We start from the raw sequence: 17,860 nt of genomic DNA on the forward strand, positions 1-17,860 counted from the left end.
CAGAAGATCTAAAGAGACGTTTCTTCAAAGGAGACATAGAGATGGCCAAGACGCACATGAAAAGCTGCTCAACAGCACTAATTATTAGAGAAATGCAAATCAAAACTACAATGAGGTATCACCTCACACCTGTTAGAATCGGCATCATCAGAAAATCTACAAACAACCAATTCTGGGGAGGGTGTGGACAAAAGGAGCCCTCTTCCACTATTGGTGGGAATGTAAATTGATACAGTCACTATGGAGTTTCCTTAAAAAAAACTAGAAATAGAATTACCATCTGATCCAGCAATCCCACTTCTGGGCATATACCCAGAGAAAACCGTAAATCATAAAGGCACATTCACCACAATATTCGTTGCAGCACTATTTACAATAGCCAGGTAATGGAAGCAACCTAAATGCCCACAGACAGATGAATGGATAAAGTTGTGGTACATATATAAAATGGAATATTACTCGGCCATAAAAAGGAATGAAACTGGGTCATTTGTAGAGACATCGATGGATCGAGAGACTGTCATACAGAATGAAGTAAGTCAGAAAGAGGAAAACAAATATTGTATATTAATGCATATATGTGGAGCCTAAAAATGGTACAGATGAACTGGTTTGCAGGGAAGAAATAGAGACACAGAGGTAGAGAACAAACGTATGGACACCAAGTGTGGGAAACCGTGTTGTGGTGGTGGTGGGATGACTTGGGAGTTTGGGATTGACCTGTATACATGTATATGCATAAAATACATAACTAATAATAACGTGCTGTATAAAAAAATTAAATAAAATTAAATTTCAAAATTTAAAAAAATTAAATTTAAAAATAAAACAGAAAAAAGTTCTTCCCGTCACACAGATGTATTTATAGGAATGAATTATTTCCATGCTTATATCTATAAATACATAAAAGGGGAATAAAATCTAACTTGAACCATAAAATAAAAAAAAAACACCTGAACCCACGAGTTATACAGAGGAAAACCCTATCAGGGCACTTGCTCCAGTGGTAAACAATTCTGAAATTGGTCAGAGGTGGGGAACCATCTCCCATACAGCCAGCAAACCACCCCCCACGCAAGGAGCGTCCTCATTGCAAAGCTGGGGGACCATGCCAAGGCATCTCTGAGTAAACGTGAGCTGAGCCCCAGGCCAGCTGCTGCTGAACTGTTCCCACCCTTTCCAGGTAAAACACCTGAATATGTACAAGGGATTGAAAGCCTAGAGGAAGGACCGTGGAGCCACACCAACGAAAGCACGCAGGCCAACTTGGTGCCTGCAGGCCAGCCAGGGTGGTCCTGGCCCCGGGCGCTCTTCCAGAAGCTTTCCATTGTCCTGCCTGAGATACCCCTCCTGTCCCGGCCCCCACTGCTTTTTTCCTTCCTCACCTCTGTCCGGAGAGAAATTCCAGCGGAAGGTATGGGTGACACAACCTCTTCTTTACAGGCGGCAGCCTGGCAACTCCTGCAGAAAGGCCAGCAGAACCCCACTCACACCGGGCCACCCACAAAGCTGTGGCCCCTCACTCCCTCCCACCAGCACAGCCCCGAGACTGCTGACGGGGCAGAGAATATGGAGTCAGGAACAGCTTCAGGGGCTATTGCTGCCTGGAGCTCTGTTTATATTGACCTCAATGAGGCAAACCTGGGGAGGGCGGGCCGGCAAGGTAAGGCTGCCCAGGTCAGCTAATCCACAACCCTCAGGGAATCACATTGTTGAAAATGGACCCCGCTAAGGCAGAAGAGAAGCCAAGGGAAAAAAGGACACAATGCCATTTGCGGCACCGTAGATGAGTCTAGAAGTAATCACGTGACTTGTAGTAAGTCAGAAAGTGAAAGACACATATCATATTATATCACTTGTAGGTGTTACCTAAAAATGGATACCAGGGCAGATATTTCCACGGAGAAGGGCAATCACAGATTCATTAAACAAACTTATGGTTCACCAATGGAAAGGTGTGAGGATTGGTTTCATTACGATATCGGGGTTAACAGACATATACAAACACAGGTGACATATATAATCACCAAAGACCTACAGAATACCAAGAGAGGACTACTCAACATTCTGTCATAACGTACATGGGAAAAGGATCCCAGGAAGAACAGTCATCTGTATATGTGTAAAAGAACCACATCTTCCACACCTACAAGAAGCCAAACATTGTAATCAAACTTGCTGTAATAAAAAATAAAAAATTAAATTAAAAACACGAACAAGAAGTAGGGAGACGAACGTGAGGGGCTTTCTCCTGGCACATTCCATTCTAAACTCCTATCTAGAACACCACTTCCACTGAGGCTCTCTTGCCCTAGTAACCAGATTTGGTAAGGGTGAACTGCTGCCACCTTGTGGCCGTTTCACACAACAGCAGCTTTAATCCCAGCGCTAATGGTCAGTTGATATTCAAAATCATTGCAGGCCTGTAAATGACACCTGCCCTGAAAACAAATCCTGGGGTCACATATCGACCAAAAAATTCAAAGGACGTCCATATTTCAAAACGACCGTTTCAAAAGGCATATTTTACGCACATTAGTGTTCTGCTTCTTTTCCTTTCTTTCCTTTTTTGTTAAAAAACACGGGAATGGAAAAAGGCATCCCTCAGAATGGGCGAAAATCGTTGCAGACGAATCAATGGACAGAGGTTTAATCTCCAATATATATAAACAGCTCATGCAGCTTAATATTAAAAAAACAAACAACCCCCCAAAAAATGGGCAGAAGATCTAAAGAGACGTTTCTTCAAAGGAGACATAGAGATGGCCAAGACGCACATGAAAAGCTGCTCAACAGCACTAATTATTAGAGAAATGCAAATCAAAACTACAATGAGGTATCACCTCACACCTGTTAGAATCGGCATCATCAGAAAATCTACAAACAACCAATTCTGGGGAGGGTGTGGACAAAAGGAGCCCTCTTCCACTATTGGTGGGAATGTAAATTGATACAGTCACTATGGAGTTTCCTTAAAAAAACTAGAAATAGAATTACCATCTGATCCAGCAATCCCACTTCTGGGCATATACCCAGAGAAAACGGTAAATCAAAAAGGCACATTCACCACAATGTTCATTGCAGCACTATTTACAATAGCCAGGTAATGGAAGCAACCTAAATGCCCACAGACAGATGAATGGATAAAGATGTGGTACATATATGAAATGGAATATTACTCGGCCATAAAAAGGAATGAAACTGGGTCATTTGTAGAGACATCGATGCATCGAGAGACTGTCATACAGAATGAAGTAAGTCAGAAAGAGGAAAACAAATATTGTATATTAATGCATATATGTGGAACCTAAAAAAATGGTACAGATGAACTGGTTTGCAGGGAAGAAATAGAGACACAGAGGTAGAGAACAAACGTATGGACACCAAGTGTGGGAAGCCATGGGGTAGTGGTGGTGGGATGAGTTGGGAGATTGGGATTGACCTGTATACATGTATATGCATAAAATACATAACTAATAATAACCTGCTGTAAAAAAACATAAATAAAATTAAATTTCAAAATTTTAAAAAATAAAATATAAAAATAAAACAGAAAAATTTCTTCCCGTCACACAGATGTATTTATAGGAATGAATTATTTCCATGCTTATATTTATAAATACATATAGAGGAATAAAATCTAACTTGAACCATAAAAGAAAAAAAAAGTGAACCCACGAGTTATACAGAGGAAAACCCTATCACGGCACTTGCTCCAGCGGTAAACAATTCTGAAATTGGTCAGAGGTGGGGAACCATCTCCCATACAGCCAGCAACCTACCCCCCACGCCAGGATCGTCCTCATTGCAAAGGTGGGGGATTGTGCCGAAGCATCTGTGAGTAAACGTGAGCTGAGCCCCAGGCCAGCTGCTGCTGAACTGTTCCCACCCTTTCCAGGTAAAACACCTGAATATGTACAAGGGCTTGAAAGCCTAGAGGAAGGACCGTGGAGCCACACAAGCGACAGCACGCAGGCCAACTTGGTGCCTGCAGGCCAGCCAGGGTGGTCCTGGCGCCGGGCGCTCTTCCAGAAGCTTTCCATTGCCCTGCCTGAGATACCCCTCCTGTCCAGGCCCCCACTGCTTTTTTCCTTCCTCACCTCTGTCCGGAGAGAAATTCCAGCGGAAGGTATGGGTGACACATCCTCTTCTTTACAGGTGGCAGCCTGGCAACTCCTGCAGAAAGGGCAGCAGAACCCCACTCACACCGGGCCACCCACAAAGCTGTGGCCCCTCACTCCCTCCCACCAGCACAGCCCCGAGACTGCTGACGGGGCAGAGAATATGGAGTCAGGCACAGCTTCAGGGGCTATTGCTGCCTGGAGCTCTGTTTATATTGACCTCAACGAGGCACACCTGGGGAGGGCGGGCTGGCAGGGTAAGGCTGCCCAGGTCAGCTAATCCACAACCCTCAGGGAATCACATTGTTGAAAATGGACCCCGCTAAGGCAGAAGAGAAGCCAAGGGAAAAAAGGACACAATGCCATTTGCAGCCCCGTAGATGAGTCTAGAAGTAATCACGTGACTTGTAGTAAGTCAGAAAGTGAAAGACACATATCATATCATATCACTTATAGGTGTTACGTAAAAATGGATACCAGGGCAGATATTTCCACGGAGAAGGGCAATCACAGATTCATTAAACAAACTTATGGTTCACCAATGGAAAGGTGTGAGGATTGGTTTCATTACGATATCGGGGTTAACAGACATATACAAACACAGGTGACATATAAAATCACCAAAGACCTACAGAATACCAAGAGAGGACTACTCAACATTCTGTCATAACGTACATGGGAAAAGGATCCCAGGAAGAACAGACATCTGTATATGTGTAAAAGAACCACATCTTCCACACCTACAACAACCCAAACATTGTAATCAAACTTGCTGTAATAAAAAATAAAAAAAAAATAAATTAAAAACACGAAAAAGATGTAGTGAGACAAACGTGAGGGTCTTTCTCCTGGCACATTCCATTCTAAATTCCAATCTAGAACACCACTTGCACTGAGGCCCTCTTGTCCTAGTAACCAGATTTGGCAAGGGTGAACTGCTGCCACCTTGTGTCCGTTTCACACAACAGCAGCTATAATTCCAGCGCTAATGGTCAGTTGATATTCAAAATCATTGCAGGCCTGTAAATGACACCTGCCCTGAAAACAAATCCTGGGGTCACATATCGACCCAAAATTCAAAGGACGTCCATATTTCAAAACGACCGTTTCAAAAGGCATATTTTACGCACATTAGTGTTCTGCTTCTTTTCCTTTCTTTCCTTTTTTGTTAAAAAACACGGGAATGGAAAAAGGCATCCCTCAGAATGGGCAAAAATCGTTGCAGATGAATCAATGGACAGAGGTTTAATCTCCAATATATATAAACAACTCATGCAGCTTAATATTAAAAAAACAAACAACCCAATACAAAAATGGGCAGAAGATCTAAAGAGACGTTTCTTCAAAGGAGACACAGAGATGGCCAAGACGCACATGAAAAGCTGCTCAACAGCACTAATTATTAGAGAAATGCAAATCAAAACTACAATGAGGTATCACCTCACACCTGTTAGAATCGGCATCATCAGAAAATCTACAAACAACCAATTCTGGGGAGAGTGTGGACAAAAGGAGCCCTCTTCCACTATTGGTGGGAATGTAAATTGATACAGTCACTATGGAGAACAGTATGGAGTTTCCTTAAAAAAACTAGAAATAGAATTACCATCTGATCCAGCAATCCCACTTCTGGGCATATACCCAGAGAAAACGGTAAATCAAAAAGGCACATTCACCACAATGTTCATTGCAGCACTATTTACAATAGCCAGGTAATGGAAGCAACCTAAATGCCCACAGACAGATGAATGGATAAAGATGTGGTACATATATGAAATGGAATATTACTCGGCCATAAAAAGGAATGAAACTGGGTCATTTGTAGAGACATCGATGCATCGAGAGACTGTCATACAGAATGAAGTAAGTCAGAAAGAGGAAAACAAATATTGTATATTAATGCATATATGTGGAACCTAAAAAAATGGTACAGATGAACTGGTTTGCAGGGAAGAAATAGAGACACAGAGGTAGAGAACAAACGTATGGACACCAAGTGTGGGAAGCCATGGGGTAGTGGTGGTGGGATGAGTTGGGAGATTGGGATTGACCTGTATACATGTATATGCATAAAATACATAACTAATAATAACCTGCTGTAAAAAAACATAAATAAAATTAAATTTCAAAAGTTTAAAAAATAAAATTTAAAAATAAAACAGAAAAAAATCTTCCCGTCACACAGATGTATTTATAGGAATGAATTATTTCCATGCTTATATTTATAAATACATAAAAGAGGAATAAAATCTAACTTGAACCATAAAATAAAAAAAAAGTGAACCCACGAGTTATACAGAGGAAAACCCTATCACGGCACTTGCTCCAGCGGTAAACAATTCTGAAATTGGTCAGATGTGGGGAACCATCTCCCATACAGCCAGCAACCCACCCCCCACGCCAGGAGCGTCCTCATTGCAAAGGTGGGGGATTGTGCCGAGGCATCTGTGAGTAAACGTGAGCTGAGCCCCAGGCCAGCTGCTGCTGAACTGTTCCCACCCTTTCCAGGTAAAACACCTGAATATGTACAAGGACTTGAATGCCTAGAGGAAGGACCGTGGAGCCACACCAGCGACAGCATGCAGGCCAACTTGGTGCCTGGAGGCAAGCCAGGGTGGTCCTGGCCCCGGGCGCTCTTCCAGAAGCTTTCCATTGCCCTGCCTGAGATACCCCTCCTGTCCAGGCCCCCACTGTATTTTTTCCTTCCTCACCTCTGTCCGGAGAGAAATTCCAGCGGAAGTTATGGGTGACACATCCTCTTCTTTACAGGCGGCAGCCTGGCAACTCCTGCAGAAAGGCCAGCAGAACCCCACTCACACCGGGCCACCCACAAAGCTGTGGCCCCTCACTCCCTCCCACCAGCACAGCCCCGAGACTGCTGACGGGGCAGAGAATATGGAGTCAGGCACAGCTTCAGGGTCTATTGCTGCCTGGAGCTCTGTTTATATTGACCTCAATGAGGCACACCTGGGGAGGGCAGGCTGGCAGGGTAAGGCTGCCCAGGTCAGCTAATCCACAACCCTCAGGGAATCACATTGTTGAAAATGGACCCCGCTGAGGCAGAAGAGAAGCCAAGGGAAAAAAGGACACAATGCCATTTGCAGCCCCGTAGATGAGTCTAGAAGTAATCACGTGACTTGTAGTAAGTCAGAAAGTGAAAGACACATATCATATCATATCACTTATAGGTGTTACCTAAAAATGGTTACCAGGGCAGATATTTCCACGGAGAAGGGCAATCACAGATTCATTAAACAAACTTATGGTTCACCAATGGAAAGGTGTGAGGATTGGTTTCATTATGATATCGGGGTTAACAGACATATACAAACACAGGTGACATATATAATCACCAAAGACCTACAGAATACCAAGAGAGGACTACTCAACATTCTGTCAAAACATACATGGGAAAAGGATCCCAGGAAGAACAGTCATCTGTATATGTGTAAAAGAACCACATCTTCCACACCTACAAGAAGCCAAACATTGTAATCAAACTTGCTGTAATAAAAAATAAAAAAAAAATTAATAACACGAAAAAGAAGTAGTGAGACAAACGTGAGGGGCTTTCTCCAGGCACATTCCATTCTAAACTCCAATCTAGAACACCACTTCCACTGAGGCTCTCTTGCCCTAGTAACCAGGTTTGGTAAGGGTGAACTGCTGCCACCTTGTGGCCGTTTCACACAACAGCAGCTTTAATCCCAACGCTAATGGTCAGTTGATATTCAAAATCATTGCAGGCCTGTAAATGACACCTGCCCTGAAAACAAATCCTGGGGTCACATATCGACCAAAAATTCAAAAGACGTCCATATTTCAAAACGACCGTTTCAAAAGGCATATTTTACGCACATTAGTGTTCTGCTTCTTTTCCTTTCTTTCCTTTTTTGTTAAAAAACACGGGAATGGAAAAAGGCATCCCTCAGAATGGGCAAAAATCGTTGCAGATGAATCAATGGACAGAGGTTTAATCTCCAATATATATAAACAACTCATGCAGCTTAATATTAAAAAAACAAACAACCCAATACAAAAATGGGCAGAAGATCTAAAGAGACGTTTCTTCAAAGGAGACACAGAGATGGCCAAGACGCACATGAAAAGCTGCTCAACAGCACTAATTATTAGAGAAATGCAAATCAAAACTACAATGAGTTATCACCTCACACCTGTTAGAATCGGCATCATCAGAAAATCTACAAACAACCAATTCTGGGGAGGGTGTGGACAAAAGGAGCCCTCTTCCACTATTGGTGGGAATGTAAATTGATACAGTCACTATGGAGAACAGTATGGAGTTTCCTTAAAAAAACTAGAAATAGAATTACCATCTGATCCAGCAATCCCACTTCTGGGCATATACCCAGAGAAAACGGTAAATCAAAAAGGCACATTCACCACAATGTTCATTGCAGCACTATTTACAATAGCCAGGTAATGGAAGCAACCTAAATGCCCACAGACAGATGAATGGATAAAGATGTGGTACATATATGAAATGGAATATTACTCGGCCATAAAAAGGAATGAAACTGGGTCATTTGTAGAGACATCGATGCATCGAGAGACTGTCATACAGAATGAAGTAAGTCAGAAAGAGGAAAACAAATATTGTATATTAATGCATATATGTGGAACCTAAAAAAATGGTACAGATGAACTGGTTTGCAGGGAAGAAATAGAGACACAGAGGTAGAGAACAAACGTATGGACACCAAGTGTGGGAAGCCATGGGGTACTGGTGGTGGGATGAGTTGGGAGATTGGGATTGACCTGTATACATGTATATGCATAAAATACATAACAAATAATAACCTGCTGTAAAAAAACATAAATAAAATTAAATTTCAAAATTTTAAAAAATAAAATTTAAAAATAAAACTGAAAAAAATCTTCCCGTCACACAGATGTATTTATAGGAATGAATTATTTCCATGCTTATATTTATAAATACATAAAAGAGGAATAAAATCTAACTTGAACCATAAAAGAAAAAAAAAGTGAACCCACGAGTTATACAGATGAAAACCCTATCACGGCACTTGCTCCAGCGGTAAACAATTCTGAAATTGGTCAGAGGTGGGGAACCATCTCCCATACAGCCAGCAACCCACACCCCACGCAAGGAGCATCCTCATTGCAAAGCTGGGGGTCTGTGCCGAGGCATCTGTGAGTAAACGTGAGCTGAGCCCCAGGCCAGCTGCTGCTGAACTGTTCCCACCCTTTCCAGGTAAAACACCTGAATATGTACAAGGGCTTGAAAGCCTAGAGGAAGGACCGTGGAGCCACACCAGCGACAGCACGCAGGCCAACTTGGTGCCTGCAGGCCAGCCAGGGTGGTCCTGGCCCCGGCCGCTCTTCCAGAAGCTTTCCATTGTCCTGCCTGAGATACCCCTCCTGTCCCGGCCCCCACTGCTTTTTTCCTTCCTCACCTCTGTCCGGAGAGAAATTCCAGCGGAAGGTATGGGTGACACAACCTCTTCTTTACAGGCGGCAGCCTGGCAACTCCTGCAGAAAGGCCAGCAGAACCCCACTCACACCGGGCCACCCACAAAGCTGTGGCCCCTCACTCCCTCCCACCAGCACAGCCCCGAGACTGCTGACGGGGCAGAGAATATGGAGTCAGGCACAGCTTCAGGGGCTATTGCTGCCTGGAGCTCTGTTTATATTGACCTCAACGAGGCAAACCTGGGGAGGGCGGGCCGGCCAGGTAAGGCTGCCCAGGTCAGCTAATCCACAACCCTCAGGGAATCACATTGTTGAAAATGGACCCCGCTAAGGCAGAAGAGAAGCCATGGGAAAAAAGGACACAATGCCATTTGCGGCACCGTAGATGAGTCTAGAAGTAATCACGTGACTTGTAGTAAGTCAGAAAGTGAAAGACACATATCATATTATATCACTTGTAGGTGTTACCTAAAAATGGATACCAGGGCAGATATTTCCACGGAGAAGGGCAATCACAGATTCATTAAACAAACTTATGGTTCACCAATGGAAAGGTGTGAGGATTGGTTTCATTACGATATCGGGGTTAACAGACATATACAAACACAGGTGACATATATAATCACCAAAGACCTACAGAATACCAAGAGAGGACTACTCAACATTCTGTCATAACGTACATGGGAAAAGGATCCCAGGAAGAACAGTCATCTGTATATGTGTAAAAGAACCACATCTTCCACACCTACAAGAAGCCAAACATTGTAATCAAACTTGCTGTAATAAAAAATAAAAAATTAAATTAAAAACACGAACAAGAAGTAGGGAGACGAACGTGAGGGGCTTTCTCCTGGCACATTCCATTCTAAACTCCTATCTAGAACACCACTTCCACTGAGGCTCTCTTGCCCTAGTAACCAGATTTGGTAAGGGTGAACTGCTGCCACCTTGTGGCCGTTTCACACAACAGCAGCTTTAATCCCAGCGCTAATGGTCAGTTGATATTCAAAATCATTGCAGGCCTGTAAATGACACCTGCCCTGAAAACAAATCCTGGGGTCACATATCGACCAAAAAATTCAAAGGACGTCCATATTTCAAAACGACCATTTCAAAAGGCATATTTTACGCACATTAGTGTTCTGCTTCTTTTCCTTTCTTTCCTTTTTTGTTAAAAAACACGGGAATGGAAAAAGGCATCCCTCAGAATGGGCGAAAATCGTTGCAGACGAATCAATGGACAGAGGTTTAATCTCCAATATATATAAACAGCTCATGCAGCTTAATATTAAAAAAACAAACAACCCAAAAAGAATGGGCAGAAGATCTAAAGAGACGTTTCTTCAAAGGAGACATAGAGATGGCCAAGACGCACATGAAAAGCTGCTCAACAGCACTAATTATTAGAGAAATGCAAATCAAAACTACAATGAGGTATCACCTCACACCTGTTAGAATCGGCATCATCAGAAAATCTACAAACAACCAATTCTGGGGAGGGTGTGGACAAAAGGAGCCCTCTTCCACTATTGGTGGGAATGTAAATTGATACAGTCACTATGGAGTTTCCTTAAAAAAACTAGAAATAGAATTACCATCTGATCCAGCAATCCCACTTCTGGGCATATACCCAGAGAAAACCGTAAATCAAAAAGGCACATTCACCACAATGTTCGTTGCAGCACTATTTACAATAGCCAGGTAATGGAAGCAACCTAAATGCCCACAGACAGATGAATGGATAAAGTTGTGGTACATATATAAAATGGAATATTACTCGGCCATAAAAAGGAATGAAACTGGGTCATTTGTAGAGACATCGATGGATCGAGAGACTGTCATACAGAATGAAGTAAGTCAGAAAGAGGAAAACAAATATTGTATATTAATGCATATATGTGGAGCCTAAAAATGGTACAGATGAACTGGTTTGCAGGGAAGAAATAGAGACACAGAGGTAGAGAACAAACGTATGGACACCAAGTGTGGGAAACCGTGTTGTGGTGGTGGTGGGATGACTTGGGAGTTTGGGATTGACCTGTATACATGTATATGCATAAAATACATAACTAATAATAACGTGCTGTATAAAAATAAATAAATAAAATTAAATTTCAAAATTTAAAAAAAATAAAATTTAAAAATAAAACAGAAAAAAGTTCTTCCCGTCACACAGATGTATTTATAGGAATGAATTATTTCCATGCTTATATCTATAAATACATAAAAGGGGAATAAAATCTAACTTGAACCATAAAATAAAAAAAAAAAAACACCTGAACCCACGAGTTATACAGAGGAAATCCCTATCAGGGCACTTGCTCCAGTGGTAAACAATTCTGAAATTGGTCAGAGGTGGGGAACCATCTCCCATACAGCCAGCAACCCACCCCCCACGCAAGGAGCGTCCTCACTGCAAAGCTGGGGGACCATGCCGAGGCATCTGTGAGTAAACGTGAGCTGAGCCCCAGGCCAGCTGCTGCTGAACTGTTCCCACCCTTTCCAGGTAAAACACCTGAATATGTACAAGGGCTTGAAAGCCTAGAGGAAGGACCGTGGAGCCACACCAGCGACAGCACGCAGGCCAACTTGGTGCCTGCAGGCCAGCCAGGGTGGTCCTGGCCCCGGGCGCTCTTCCAGAAGCTTTCCATTGTCCTGCCTGAGATACCCCTCCTGTCCCGGCCCCCACTGCTTTTTTCCTTCCTCACCTCTGTCCGGAGAGAAATTCCAGCGGAAGGTATGGGTGACACAACCTCTTCTTTACAGGCGGCAGCCTGGCAACTCCTGCAGAAAGGCCAGCAGAACCCCACTCACACCGGGCCACCCACAAAGCTGTGGCCCCTCACTCCCTCCCACCAGCACAGCCCCGAGACTGCTGACGGGGCAGAGAATATGGAGTCAGGCACAGCTTCAGGGGCTATTGCTGCCTGGAGCTCTGTTTATATTGACCTCAACGAGGCAAACCTGGGGAGGGCGGGCCGGCAAGGTAAGGCTGCCCAGGTCAGCTAATCCACAACCCTCAGGGAATCACATTGTTGAAAATGGACCCCGCTAAGGCAGAAGAGAAGCCAAGGGAAAAAAGGACACAATGCCATTTGCGGCACCGTAGATGAGTCTAGAAGTAATCACGTGACTTGTAGTAAGTCAGAAAGTGAAAGACACATATCATATTATATCACTTGTAGGTGTTACCTAAAAATGGATACCAGGGCAGATATTTCCACGGAGAAGGGCAATCACAGATTCATTAAACAAACTTATGGTTCACCAATGGAAAGGTGTGAGGATTGGTTTCATTACGATATCGGGGTTAACAGACATATACAAACACAGGTGACATATATAATCACCAAAGACCTACAGAATACCAAGAGAGGACTACTCAACATTCTGTCATAACGTACATGGGAAAAGGATCCCAGGAAGAACAGTCATCTGTATATGTGTAAAAGAACCACATCTTCCACACCTACAAGAAGCCAAACATTGTAATCAAACTTGCTGTAATAAAAAATAAAAAATTAAATTAAAAACACGAACAAGAAGTAGGGAGACGAACGTGAGGGGCTTTCTCCTGGCACATTCCATTCTAAACTCCTATCTAGAACACCACTTCCACTGAGGCTCTCTTGCCCTAGTAACCAGATTTGGTAAGGGTGAACTGCTGCCACCTTGTGGCCGTTTCACACAACAGCAGCTTTAATCCCAGCGCTAATGGTCAGTTGATATTCAAAATCATTGCAGGCCTGTAAATGACACCTGCCCTGAAAACAAATCCTGGGGTCACATATCGACCAAAAAATTCAAAGGACGTCCATATTTCAAAACGACCATTTCAAAAGGCATATTTTACGCACATTAGTGTTCTGCTTCTTTTCCTTTCTTTCCTTTTTTGTTAAAAAACACGGGAATGGAAAAAGGCATCCCTCAGAATGGGCGAAAATCGTTGCAGACGAATCAATGGACAGAGGTTTAATCTCCAATATATATAAACAGCTCATGCAGCTTAATATTAAAAAAACAAACAACCCAAAAAGAATGGGCAGAAGATCTAAAGAGACGTTTCTTCAAAGGAGACATAGAGATGGCCAAGACGCACATGAAAAGCTGCTCAACAGCACTAATTATTAGAGAAATGCAAATCAAAACTACAATGAGGTATCACCTCACACCTGTTAGAATCGGCATCATCAGAAAATCTACAAACAACCAATTCTGGGGAGGGTGTGGACAAAAGGAGCCCTCTTCCACTATTGGTGGGAATGTAAATTGATACAGTCACTATGGAGTTTCCTTAAAAAAACTAGAAATAGAATTACCATCTGATCCAGCAATCCCACTTCTGGGCATATACCCAGAGAAAACCGTAAATCAAAAAGGCACATTCACCACAATGTTCGTTGCAGCACTATTTACAATAGCCAGGTAATGGAAGCAACCTAAATGCCCACAGACAGATGAATGGATAAAGTTGTGGTACATATATAAAATGGAATATTACTCGGCCATAAAAAGGAATGAAACTGGGTCATTTGTAGAGACATCGATGGATCGAGAGACTGTCATACAGAATGAAGTAAGTCAGAAAGAGGAAAACAAATATTGTATATTAATGCATATATGTGGAGCCTAAAAATGGTACAGATGAACTGGTTTGCAGGGAAGAAATAGAGACACAGAGGTAGAGAACAAACGTATGGACACCAAGTGTGGGAAACCGTGTTGTGGTGGTGGTGGGATGACTTGGGAGTTTGGGATTGACCTGTATACATGTATATGCATAAAATACATAACTAATAATAACGTGCTGTATAAAAATAAATAAATAAAATTAAATTTCAAAATTTAAAAAAAATAAAATTTAAAAATAAAACAGAAAAAAGTTCTTCCCGTCACACAGATGTATTTATAGGAATGAATTATTTCCATGCTTATATCTATAAATACATAAAAGGGGAATAAAATCTAACTTGAACCATAAAATAAAAAAAAAAAAACACCTGAACCCACGAGTTATACAGAGGAAATCCCTATCAGGGCACTTGCTCCAGTGGTAAACAATTCTGAAATTGGTCAGAGGTGGGGAACCATCTCCCATACAGCCAGCAACCCACCCCCCACGCAAGGAGCGTCCTCACTGCAAAGCTGGGGGACCATGCCGAGGCATCTGTGAGTAAACGTGAGCTGAGCCCCAGGCCAGCTGCTGCTGAACTGTTCCCACCCTTTCCAGGTAAAACACCTGAATATGTACAAGGGCTTGAAAGCCTAGAGGAAGGTCCGTGGAGCCACACCAGCGACAGCACGCAGGCCAACTTGGTGCCTGCAGGCCAGCCAGGGTGGTCCTGGCCCCGGGCGCTCTTCCAGAAGCTTTCCATTGTCCTGCCTGAGATACCCCTCCTGTCCCGGCCCCCACTGCTTTTTTCCTTCCTCACCTCTGTCCGGAGAGAAATTCCAGCGGAAGGTATGGGTGACACAACCTCTTCTTTACAGGCGGCAGCCTGGCAACTCCTGCAGAAAGGCCAGCAGAACCCCACTCACACCGGGCCACCCACAAAGCTGTGGCCCCTCACTCCCTCCCACCAGCACAGCCCCGAGACTGCTGACGGGGCAGAGAATATGGAGTCAGGCACAGCTTCAGGGGCTATTGCTGCCTGGAGCTCTGTTTATATTGACCTCAACGAGGCAAACCTGGGGAGGGCGGGCCGGCAAGGTAAGGCTGCCCAGGTCAGCTAATCCACAACCCTCAGGGAATCACATTGTTGAAAATGGACCCCGCTAAGGCAGAAGAGAAGCCAAGGGAAAAAAGGACACAATGCCATTTGCGGCACCGTAGATGAGTCTAGAAGTAATCACGTGACTTGTAGTAAGTCAGAAAGTGAAAGACACATATCATATTATATCACTTGTAGGTGTTACCTAAAAATGGATACCAGGGCAGATATTTCCACGGAGAAGGGCAATCACAGATTCATTAAACAAACTTATGGTTCACCAATGGAAAGGTGTGAGGATTGGTTTCATTACGATATCGGGGTTAACAGACATATACAAACACAGGTGACATATATAATCACCAAAGACCTACAGAATACCAAGAGAGGACTACTCAACATTCTGTCATAACGTACATGGGAAAAGGATCCCAGGAAGAACAGTCATCTGTATATGTGTAAAAGAACCACATCTTCCACACCTACAAGAAGCCAAACATTGTAATCAAACTTGCTGTAATAAAAAATAAAAAATTAAATTAAAAACACGAACAAGAAGTAGGGAGACGAACGTGAGGGGCTTTCTCCTGGCACATTCCATTCTAAACTCCTATCTAGAACACCACTTCCACTGAGGCTCTCTTGCCCTAGTAACCAGATTTGGTAAGGGTGAACTGCTGCCACCTTGTGGCCGTTTCACACAACAGCAGCTTTAATCCCAGCGCTAATGGTCAGTTGATATTCAAAATCATTGCAGGCCTGTAAATGACACCTGCCCTGAAAACAAATCCTGGGGTCACATATCGACCAAAAAATTCAAAGGGCGTCCATATTTCAAAACGACCATTTCAAAAGGCATATTTTACGCACATTAGTGTTCTGCTTCTTTTCCTTTCTTTCCTTTTTTGTTAAAAAACACGGGAATGGAAAAAGGCATCCCTCAGAATGGGCGAAAATCGTTGCAGACGAATCAATGGACAGAGGTTTAATCTCCAATATATATAAACAGCTCATGCAGCTTAATATTAAAAAAACAAACAACCCAAAAAGAATGGGCAGAAGATCTAAAGAGACGTTTCTTCAAAGGAGACATAGAGATGGCCAAGACGCACATGAAAAGCTGCTCAACAGCACTAATTATTAGAGAAATGCAAATCAAAACTACAATGAGGTATCACCTCACACCTGTTAGAATCGGCATCATCAGAAAATCTACAAACAACCAATTCTGGGGAGGGTGTGGACAAAAGGAGCCCTCTTCCACTATTGGTGGGAATGTAAATTGATACAGTCACTATGGAGTTTCCTTAAAAAAACTAGAAATAGAATTACCATCTGATCCAGCAATCCCACTTCTGGGCATATACCCAGAGAAAACCGTAAATCAAAAAGGCACATTCACCACAATGTTCGTTGCAGCACTATTTACAATAGCCAGGTAATGGAAGCAACCTAAATGCCCACAGACAGATGAATGGATAAAGTTGTGGTACATATATAAAATGGAATATTACTCGGCCATGAAAAGGAATGAAACTGGGTCATTTGTAGAGCCATCGATGGATCGAGAGACTGTCATACAGAATGAAGTAAGTCAGAAAGAGGAAAACAAATATTGTATATTAATGCATATATGTGGAGCCTAAAAATGGTACAGATGAACTGGTTTGCAGGGAAGAAATAGAGACACAGAGGTAGAGAACAAACGTATGGACACCAAGTGTGGGAAACCGTGTTGTGGTGGTGGTGGGATGACTTGGGAGTTTGGGATTGACCTGTATACATGTATATGCATAAAATACATAACTAATAATAACGTGCTGTATAAAAATAAATAAATAAAATTAAATTTCAAAATTTAAAAAAAATAAAATTTAAAAATAAAACAGAAAAAAGTTCTTCCCGTCACACAGATGTATTTATAGGAATGAATTATTTCCATGCTTATATCTATAAATACATAAAAGGGGAATAAAATCTAACTTGAACCATAAAATAAAAAAAAAAAACACCTGAACCCACGAGTTATACAGAGGAAATCCCTATCAGGGCACTTGCTCCAGTGGTAAACAATTCTGAAATTGGTCAGAGGTGGGGAACCATCTCCCATACAGCCAGCAACCCACCCCCCACGCAAGGAGCGTCCTCACTGCAAAGCTGGGGGACCATGCCGAGGCATCTCTGAGTAAACGTGAGCTGAGCCCCAGGCCAGCTGCTGCTGAACTGTTCCCACCCTTTCCAGGTAAAACACCTGAATATGTACAAGGGCTTGAAAGCCTAGAGGAAGGACCGTGGAGCCACACCAGCGACAGCACGCAGGCCAACTTGGTGCCTGCAGGCCAGCCAGGGTGGTCCTGGCCCCGGGCGCTCTTCCAGAAGCTTTCCATTGTCCTGCCTGAGATACCCCTCCTGTCCCGGCCCCCACTGCTTTTTTCCTTCCTCACCTCTGTCCGGAGAGAAATTCCAGCGGAAGGTATGGGTGACACAACCTCTTCTTTACAGGCGGCAGCCTGGCAACTCCTGCAGAAAGGCCAGCAGAACCCCACTCACACCGGGCCACCCACAAAGCTGTGG

The sequence above is a fragment of the Mesoplodon mirus genome, assembly GCF_964341445.2.
Source record: "Mesoplodon mirus genome assembly, chromosome: 10".
Classification (NCBI taxonomy): Eukaryota; Metazoa; Chordata; class Mammalia; order Artiodactyla; family Ziphiidae; genus Mesoplodon; species Mesoplodon mirus.